This window comes from Mytilus californianus, unplaced genomic scaffold (genome assembly GCF_021869535.1).
Source record: "Mytilus californianus isolate M0D057914Y unplaced genomic scaffold, xbMytCali1.0.p SCAF_20, whole genome shotgun sequence".
Classification (NCBI taxonomy): Eukaryota; Metazoa; Mollusca; class Bivalvia; order Mytilida; family Mytilidae; genus Mytilus; species Mytilus californianus.
This window is the reverse complement of record NW_026262669.1, coordinates 713,119-724,291: the sequence shown is the minus strand read 5'-3', so window position 1 is coordinate 724,291 and position 11,173 is coordinate 713,119. Positions and strand designations below refer to the sequence as shown.

At 32.7% G+C, this 11,173-nt stretch overlaps 2 protein-coding genes across 16 annotated transcripts in view; one reads left to right on the top strand and one right to left on the bottom strand.

Moving 5' to 3' along the window:
* LOC127731659 (tight junction protein ZO-1-like) overlaps positions 1-11,173 on the bottom strand; it is a 611,031-nt gene that overhangs the window by 223,155 nt on the left and 376,703 nt on the right. The window lies entirely within an intron of this gene.
* The window catches only part of LOC127731663 (leucine-rich repeat-containing protein 15-like), a 286,215-nt gene that overhangs the window by 149,628 nt on the left and 125,414 nt on the right, over positions 1-11,173 (top strand). The gene's annotated exons all lie outside the window — the stretch shown is intronic.

The window sequence follows — 11,173 nt, the reverse complement described above, 5'->3', positions numbered from 1 at the left end:
ATTAAAAAATTTGATTGTAGGAGTTCAGCAATATTTACGATTTTTCTATGTCATTGAATTTTATTTCTCAAACAAGCGGACCGCGTCTAACGGGAACATGAATTGGAGCCGATTTTTTGCAGGAATGAATTTCTATTTAAGAAGTTTGTACATCAGAAGGATTGCATTTTTACAGTAAAATGTACAGGACTGAACTTCAAGGCAAAATGGGATTCCTCAAAGCAGAAGAAAAAAAAAAGGGGGGGGGGGGGGGGGGGGAGGTGGAGGATGGTGGACCTTGGTTGATAAATTAAGATAAGATGCATGTATACATCATGATAGCTGCAAAGTTTGAGGCTATAATTAGTTCATTTTGTTCATTTTGCTATTTCAGTGGCATGGAACCCCTAAAACAATGACGCGTACCATTTTGACAAAAACTTTCCAGTTATATCATGTCGCGACTAACATTTTGGTCAAATTTTTTTTATACGGCTTACGGTTTACGTGTTACAAAAACATAACGACAAATTAATTTGGTAAAGGCAGATAACTCCTTTAAGATCTCACTGGATCGCTTCGATCCAAACTAGGCAAAAATTCCTGAGGATGTAACAAATAATTAAGAAAAAGAATTTTGTCGATATCTTTATTTGTTACGAAGGAGATGCAATCACAAGGAAAACAGTGTTCAGGGAGATAACTCCTACAAAGAAAACTGTTCGGCTTAGAATGGGTGAAAATAAAAAGCGCATAAACTGTATGATACTATATAAGAAATATCTAAGCGACATCTTGCGAAACAAAAATTTTACGCGAGAACAAAATTAGGCGGAAGAAAAAAAATAATAATAATAATAATAATAATAATAATCAGAACAAATACAATAGGTCTTTCCACAGAAAAGTGGAAAGACCTAATAATAATAATCAGAACAAATACAATAGGTCTTTCCACAGAAAAGTGGAAAGACCTAATTACAGAAAAGAAATAAACTAAAAGGCAAACGTTTGCCTTAGTTCTCTACAAATAAGTATACAAAAAAGAAAATATAAAGATTGATTTAATGCTTTACGTCAGACTTGCAATATTTAAATTGTGATTGCCCAAGGTCGGTCTTTCATTTGATCAATCCTGACTTTTTTCCCATGGGAACTTTAAAATATCCCATGGGAACAAACAAATGACAAAAGTTCACTTTTTTCACATGGGTTCTTCTAATATTCCCATGATAATTCCTAAATTTCCCATTCGAAATGTACTTAATCAGTGACAACAGTGACATGTTGGGACATTTGGGGAAATTTTCTTTTTTAAAGTGTCTGTCATTTGGCCAAAAAATATTTTTGTTATCTTGTAAAACAGCAGTCAGATTTGCCTGTTCTGGAATGGTTAATTTGTCCCGCACAGTTTTATTCCCCCTCCTCTCACTTTTTCTAGCGAATCATTTTAGAGTTATATGCAGTAACATAATGTTTTAGAAAAAATTCATGATATGGTTTACTTGATGAACATTAATCTGTGTGTTCCCAACAGTAAAGTTTCACTAATAAAAATTTTATTACGTGTTTCCCAGGAGAGTATGTCACTAAATGATAACTTTTACCATGTGTTTCAAAGGGGAACATTTCACAAAATGATTACTTTATTATGTGATCCCAAGCGGAACATTTTAATTTGATCATGTGTTACATAGGGAACCATTTCAGGGATCCCAAGAGAAGCATTTTCGCTAAACGGTAACTTTTGATACATGAATGTGTTTACCTAGATGCACATTAATCTGTGTTCCCAACAGTATTATATTCTTACTAAATGGTAACTTTTATTACGTGATGCCAGGGGAATACTTCACTGTTGTCATGTGTTCCCAAGGGGAAAATTTCCCAAAATGATCACTTTTATCGAGGGTTACACAGGGAACAATTAACTTAATAGTAACTTTGATCTTTGCTTACCTAGATGCTTTAAAATAACAAGGGAATATTTCATAAAATAATAAATGTATGAGATGATTCCAAGCGGAACATTTCAATTTTCCCCAGCAAAACATTTCACAATTTGACAATTTTAATAAGTGATACCAAGGGAACCATTTCAAGGTTCTCCAGAGGAGCATTTCGCTAAATGGTAACTTCTGATACATGTATTTGTTTAAAAATATATATTCAACCTATGCCTACAAACAAAATACAATGGGTGTTGTTATAACAATTAATAATTAATTACAGGTAAAATACAGTCAGTATTTTAAAGCATTAAATTACTCATTTAGAATATAAAAAAAACAACAGTTAAATACTTGCAAAGTTATGTTGTAGTAAAAATATTCTTGTATGGTAAAATACTTCCAAAATTTTGTTGTCCTAAATATAAAATTTTTAAAAATGAAGGCAACTCTATGTGTTGCTGATCTCTTTTGTATTAAGAATTAACATAATAAAACAATTGATGATTTGAGGTTGCTTAACGTCCAGTGGTAAATATTTCATGCATGTTCAGGATATACCAGTACCATGTGAATATCATACAATATATGATGATAATATCTGATGATATTTTTCTAAAAGTAGAATTACGTCAAATGCATGGAAATAATGAATATAGCACTATTTAAAATCTGCTTCACATTGAAAAGTATATTTTTTCACAGTTCAGTATTTATGAAATAATGGTGTTTTTGTACATATGTGTGTTACTTCTTAATACAATAATGCTTTATTCTGCATTTCCATCCATGTATTCTAATATTAAAAAAACACATATTTCGTAAATACTGACATCAGAATTAAATACAATTTTTCTCTATTCAATATATTTTTTACCCATTATTCTCTATTCTGTAAACCCCCATCCACACCCTCCTATATGTTTTGGGATCAAAATGCAAAATGCAAAATGTTGACCTGTTTTTTGTATTGAAAACACTTTGATTACCTCCTACTACTATATAAAAGCAGGAGATACCAAGGGTACATTCGTAACTTATAAGCTCACAAGTTAAAGAGAAACTAACAAAGCCATCCAATGTATGCAAAACAATGAAAAGGCAAATTATATAAAACTAAGAAAACAAAGTATCATGCCAATGAGACAACTTTCCACCAGAGACCAAATGACATAGAAGTTAACAACTATAGGTCACCGTACGGCCTTTGACAATGAGCAATACCCATACCGCATAGTCAGCTATAAAAGTTTCCGAAATGACAAATGTAAAACAATTCAAACGAGAAAACTAACGGCCTAATTTATGTACAAAATAATGAACGAAATACAAATATGATAAACAGCAACAAACGACAACCACTGAATTACAGGCTCCTGACTTGGAACGGCACATACAGAATGTGGCGGGTTAAACATGTTAGCGGGTGTCCAACCCTCCCCTAACCTTGGACAGTGGTGTAACAGTACAACACATGAACAAACTATAAAAATCAGTTGAAACGGGCATCAGATTGATGCAACTTACAAAGCAGAAAAACAAGAAACAAAAACACAGACTGGACGTAGCGGTATTTATACATCCCTGCAATAAAAAAAGGCACTAAATACAGATCTGAGAGTACTCACGGTTACTGACAGCTAGTTCAAAGCCAATAACAACTAATAAAACAAGAGTTCACACGCTGAAATGTCGCGCCTGCTTTACTGACCATTGCTTTTATGTAGAAAGTCTTAAGAAAATTATTTAAGGTTTTACTACAAGTATCACATAAACTTTACATTTTCAAATATCCATGGCAATGAGGCCAAGGTCAGATAATAACACCTAACAATTATTATTTCATACACCAAATATAGTTGACCTATTGCTCATGGTAATTAAAAAACAGACCAAAACACAAAAACTTAACATTGACCAATGAACCATGAAATTGAGGTCAAGGTTAGCTTAAACTGCCAGACAGACACGTACTCCTTACAATCATTCCATACACTTAATATAGTTAACCTACTGCTTATAGTATTTGAAAAACAGACCAAAACACAAAATTTAACATTGACCAATGAACCATGAAAATGAGGTCAAGGTCATATGATACCTACCAGAGACATGTACACCTTACAATCATTTCATACATTAAATACAGTTGACCTACTGCCTATAGTATTTGAAAATCAGAACAAAACACAAAAACTTAACATTGACCAATGAACCATGAAAACGAGGTCAAGGTCAGATGAAATCTGCCAGACTGACATGTACCCTTACAATCATTCCATACACCACCTATAGTTGACCTACTGTTTATCGTATTTGAGAAACGAACCTAATCATGTAACTTTAACCTTGATCACTGATCCATGAAATGAAGTCGAGGTTAGGTGAACTTTGTCTGACGGTCATGTAGACGCTGCAAGGAACCCATATACCAAATATAGTTATCATATTACTCATAATAAATGAGAAATTCACACTGGGAACAGTATATATAACAATATATATGTTCCTGATTCACATGGAAAAAAACTATTTTTTAAAAGCAGTCGCTGAACCATAACAATGAGGTCAAGGACAATGGACATATGACAGACGTAAACTTCGTAACATAAGGTATCTGCATACAAGGTATGAAGCATCCAGGTCTTCTACATTCTGAAATATAAAGCTTTATGCAAATAGTTTACATCCGCCGCCGCCGCCGCCGCCGCCGCCGGGTAGTAATACCTGAGTTTCGCATACTGCGACTTTCTTCGCAGGCGAGAAAAAAATCATGTATCAAAGACAAAAACAAGTCTACAAAACACTTCATAGAAATTAGAAAACTAAAGACTGAGCAACACGAACCCCACCAATTGTACAAGTGAGTTTATATCAGCATTATTACAATTACGTGTAGTGTAAATTTCATTTTCTTAACAAAATACACAAATCTTTTGCTACAAAATGTTTAAAAACAATATTTAGTTTTTTAGATGTTACAAAATTGATTGATAATTGGTGGTTTGACAGTCAGTGATGGAACCGAGATCGATCCAACGACTGCCTACAGTCGATAGAATAGTACAAGCTTCTACTGGACATGTTTAGGTTAAATAGTCAGTGGCAAATATTACATGAAAATTCAGGAAAATAAGACTGGTATGTCATATGACTACATGTACATGTATGCGCCGTCTTGTACTAGTAGTGATCTGTACGTTCTATTCCATAAGGTTTCAGAAGGACCAGATCCCTACTAATACTCTTGGCCGACCATAATTGTAAATGCTGCGTTATTTACAATGATGTGGCAAACATCAAATTCAAAATATGTAGTTTGACGCAACAGTGATTGAACTAACGACCTTCAACACTCGATACACCCTACCACGAAACAACCACGGTAGACTAGTACCCGGTCGTTATTGACAAGTTTGTATATTCCGAAGGCATACTGAATATTTCACGGAGGGGATCAACCTACAACCACGGTGGTATTGACATGTATAGGTTTGATGTATTGGTCAAGGCTCAATGTTCCCAAGTTAAAGCATGTTTACTGCATTGTACATTTTGTAAAAGCACCTTACATATATATTGAAATTTATTAGAAAAAAAAATATAGATTTTGTTTAACATGAAATATAGCTTTTAATTTGCCATAAAAATGAAATTCGTGTTTATACATAATGTACGTACCGAAATTTGTTCTCCATATTTGATAAGGTTGCATATTAGCGACTCCAAATTAAACATATACTGTAAATACAATCAATATTTATAGAGGCATTCGGAAGGGAAACTGTTGCATACCTTACATTATAACGGTTTAAATTATCAAAATGTTTGAACAAACTGATAAGATTTATTTTAGATGTTCTATGCGGAAACTACTTATAAAGGTTTGGGTTTTTATTTATTAATTTTGTTGTCCAACAAATACGCGATTTAAATACTTGTATTGTCCTAATTCATATTTCAAAACTTATCCAAAATCTATCTCATCTGCCGTTTCATCAGTACATTGCGTCTTGTTAATGTTTTTTTTTTATCTTATAATAACTAAAGATACATTTTAAGTTGTAACTAATTACAAAGGTTATGGAGTAATCTTCTATAGATAGTTTGGAGATATACACAAATTAAACGAAAGTATTTACATACAATAGACATGATAGAAGAGAGAGAGAATGTAAAATGAAATTTCCATGTCCGTACATGACGTAATGGACCCATGTCCGTACATAACGTAATGAACCCATGTCCGTACATGACGTAATGAATCCATGTCCGTACATGACGTAATGGACAAGTTCTAGTATTATAAAACAAAATACCAAACCAAAACAGATGAAAAATTAAATTACAAAATTTTTTATTTTCTAGATGAAAAAAAAAAACTGAACTAAATGGAGTGGGTGGATGGTATGAGTTTTTCTCAATGTTGAATGCCGCGGCGACCTGTAATTACTTTTATCTTCGTTATTTGAACTCTGGTGGATCGTTTTCTATTGGCAATCATACCACATCTCCTTTAAGATAGGGGTATATTCGCCCGATTTTTCTTTTTGTAGGGGACGAGGGTACATACGACAACTCGTGCATTTATCAACTCGTACTTTTACCAACTCGTACTTTTACCAACTCGTTCCCATTTTTGTAGCGTTGTTGATCACGAAAATAATTTTAAATGGTAAATCATCAACTTGCGAATAAATAATAATGAGAAAGATTCGATCTCATATAACTCTTTCTTCTTTTTAAAAAAAAAACATAACTAGGCCTATTTTAGTGATGATTTTGAGTCAATATTTTTTTTGAAACAGAATTAAGTCACACTGAATACTAGTCTGAATACGACGTCATAATTATTTGGACTAACTGAATACATGTGATTACGAAAATGGTCGTCCCATTCAAGAGTGATTAAAATGCAAGTATTAACTTTATTATAAACTTTTACATGAGTCCTTCATCACAAAAATAATACAATATTTACATGATGGTCTGGTGGGGGTCCTTTTTTACTGTATTCTTTAATTTTTTTTGTTTATTTTTCTGTATTCTTTATATTTTTGGGCTTGCCTACTATTCTCTATTCTTTATTGTTATGTCCTAATTTTCTCTATTCTTTATTTTTTTGCCATTTATTCTGCACATTTTGCCCATTATTCTCTATCAATGTCTGTAAACCCCATCCAGACCCTCTTGCATCACGAGTGTGTATGAATGATTGTGTCCATTCAGCTTGATTTTAGCTTGTGCACAGACAGTATAAAATTACCTTACCTTTTTGTTTGAATTATTAATCCTGTCAAATTCACAGCTGAATTTGCCATTGCCAAACAACTGTGCCAAACACACTAAATGCATGTTGACATCGATGTGTAATTAAGACACAAAAAATACTACAATGTAAAAAAATGTCTTTCCTTCGGAATTTAGTTCAAATGGGGTTTCATTAGGGGTGACAACCAGTTAGACTTCAAATATTTTTTAACTTTCAGATACGTATCATTTTTTTTTCTTCTGTAGAATTCATATAAAATAAATGTTAATTATCTGTGAAAACAGAAGAAAAAACTAACAGACAAATACCCATAATTTTCAACGTATTTGTTTTAGGACGGCCACTTTGGGTTATATTTTCTGTTGTAACAAGACACATGCTCAAGACATAAAAAGATATCAATTTCTGACTCCAACAGAAAACATAAAATTCCCATATTCCCGCCAATTTCATTTTTCCGCGAAAATAACGCAACTTCAGAATGGCGGGCTTTAATATCAGTCCCGTTGTTGTCTTCATAAAGTAGCAATAACGGTCGTTTCTAAGGGCTTGCATTCATATTGAATCCTTCGAAGCTGTCCAGAATATTTTGATTTACCCTTTCAGTGCCAAGACCAAAATTCAAAATTGCCGAGACGGTACATGTTAGAAACGTAACTAACAATATTTCGACGTCACAATATATTATATATATAATCTTTGACGACGTTGACGTTATAATCGCACCTGTTTCCCACCGTTCGCATAATATAATTGTATTGTTTTTCAAAAGTTTTATAACGGACACAATCGACTATGATAGTCTCAGAAAACGTGAATGTAGTTTCGAAACTTGTATTTGAATTATCTTGTTAAAACCGTTTATACATGAAAACTCGATGTAAATAAAAAAAAAAGTATCCAAAACAAGAACACAAATAAAGAACAAGTAAATCACCATATCAAAACTAAGCTTCATCTTCGATTTTTAAGTTACTTTTAATGTTTATAATTTTTGGCACGTTATTACACTAAGCCGAAAAAACACAACAAAAACAACAAAACATTTTTACAAAAAAAATATATGTATGCATTACTAGTAGAAAGGTTGAGATCGCCTCGGAGAAATTGATATCATTGCGATATCACATGTCTAGATAGAAACAGTCAGCACATTCTTCAATTGTCTGACTTTTTTTTTATTTTTAATTAAAATTTGTAAAAGATTATAAATTACTCAAATAAAAATGTGCATGCAGTTTGCAGATTAAAGTAAGCAAAAGCTACGATAAATATCTTGCAATTTTAATCAATCTAAACTTTTTAGTTTATAGGTTTTATTCCCAATTATAATAGTATGCCAATGGTAAACTAAGTAATTCTTTGCAACTATTTCCAAATATAATCTTTCTAATACTATTCACTAGATACATTTGTTATAGAATAAGAATCAGTCCCATATCAATCTGTCCTATATGTCCCGTTGGTTGACCGAAAATTTTAACTATGGATCCCTGAACCGAGTGCCATGCCTTGAAACAACTAGTTTAGGGGTCCGTACGCGGCCTGTTGCAAGTTAAAATATCTACCCCTATCCATCAAATCTTTTTCAATTGACAGTTCCGTCCTTCGTTCCGGTGGAACCACTTTAGATTTCTTATGAATTGTTTTTTCCCCTGTAGATCATGAATATGCATGATATTTTTAAAACTCTTTATCAAATCGATCTTTACCAGTGTAGCTGTTTAATAAAAATGGACATCTGAAAGTACCTTTGAAATTTATCAAAAAAACAAAAGACCGCTACAGACACAAAGGTCATGGAAATTCTTCATTGTTTTATTATTACATTACATGTATGTTTCATTATAATACGTTATTTTGATTGGCTAACAGCTATCTCGCGCGTCATTCTGAAATTAACCTTCATTTCATGTAACATTCATGATGACACGAGTTTCCACATTAATATAACGTGCACATGTAAATAAAAGAAAAACTTGATAGAAATCGTGTTTTCATGATCCTAGTAAAAAAATGTAATTATAAGTATTGAATGCTTCTTTTAGTAATTTTATAGGGTTGTAAAAGCGTTGACCGTGCGCACGTTTTTAGAATGAAGCGCTTCCGCGCTTCATACAAAATGTACTTCGGTCAACGCTTTTACACCCAATAAATTTACAAAAAGAAGCATTCAATTCTTAAGTATTTTGATCGTCGCTTAATGCAATTTGGATTTAAGTATTGTAATGCCTTTAGATAACATGTCACTGATTTTTTTAGAAAAATATGAATTGTAATTTGTAAATTTAAGTTTGATTTCGATATATCATCACATAAAACAAAAAAGATATATTAAAGTTGAATGTCTAAGTTGTAAAACTTTTAATGTGTATTCTACTGTTACAAACTGTCATGAGGTAGATTGGAAAAAAATATTCTTACTCATCAACAAATATGTATTAGTATGTTTGATATGGGTTTGAAAGTTTAGCGCATAGATATATAAATCTTATTTTACGTTTCTTTTTTTTTGTACGGAAGAGTATATTGGCCTCGTGTTCGTTAATTTTTTAAGGACTATTCAATATATTTTAAGCGAAATAACACATTATTTCGCATTTTTTCTCTTTGTTTTGCTCGCATATTTGAATAGAAGTGTGATAAATTAATTGAGATAAATAATATGTCGACTTAAATAAAACGAGTTATGTCATGTCAACTTAATTTTAGGCAAGAACACACATTCTCGCATATTTCGACTTATTGTATGGCAAATTAATTCTATGCGAGATAACGCATTGTTTCACAACGTTTCTATTATTTTTTTCCCTTATATAAATTAAAGTACCATAAATTGTGATAAATTAATTGCGATAAATATGATGTCGGCATAAATAATACGATTAAGCTGCAAAACAAAAACGGTTTCCGCCTTCTTACTCAAGCAGCAGAAGAGGTTGTCATTTCGAATGGTATTGATAACAGATGTACGGTTTTTTATTTCAATTAATGTGAGTACCTTATTGTTAGTTTATAAAGTGAAATGTTAAGTCGGCTGGGTCACCTACATCTACCACAGAAGTATAAAAAAAGAAGAAACAATCTAGTAAACTGTATATCATTTCCCCATTTATAATTTATCTGTTCAAAGGGGACGACCATTTGATATTCTAGGGGGTCAAGATGATTTTGAAAATGAATAATCTGGACTACCAATTACCTAAAATAGATATAAACTGGGCTAATTATTGGATTGAAAATGAATAATCTGTCCCCAAACTATATTAAAACGCCAGATTAAGTTGTAAAAGAGGCTGAAAATAAATGAATACGAGGCGAAGTCGCGAAAAATGAATAAACCGCCTTATCAAAAAGTGAAAAGAAAATAACCCTTAAAAAAACCTTCCACCCTAGAAAAACGAATGATCGTACCTTAGTTTAAACATATTTATTTATAGTGGATTGGGAAACAAGTTATTACAGCTTATATTAATCCCTTTCCACTTTGCTGGTGCGAGTGCTGCCTTGTAGCGGCATTAGCCTGCTCTTTTTCGAAATCTACAAGGGTGTCTTTTACGTGCAAGCAATATTGCTCTCTCTCTTAACACGGGTCAGCCATTTATCGTCCCCTTCCGACGGACTATCATCGTTTCTCAAGACCATACTCGCAAATGGTGTCAAGGGAGAGCCGTGAATTCAGTCCCTGAAAATTTCTCCCCGGAACGGGGATCGAACCAGGAACCTTTGTGTTTGTAGTCCGATGCGCTAACCACTACAACAAGACTCTCCTTAAATTGCCTTTAATGGGACCAGTCGCTTTTTTCAGGAGGCACGTCAATCGTACCGCACTACCCTAAGATTCGTAAAACAAGTAAAAACATAATTAAATTAAATAACATTTTCCAAATCACACGTGGCCCTAAAATGATATTCCAGGTTCTGTTTTATCGTCCCTCTGAACAAGTTTTTCTTGAATATGATTTAAATATAA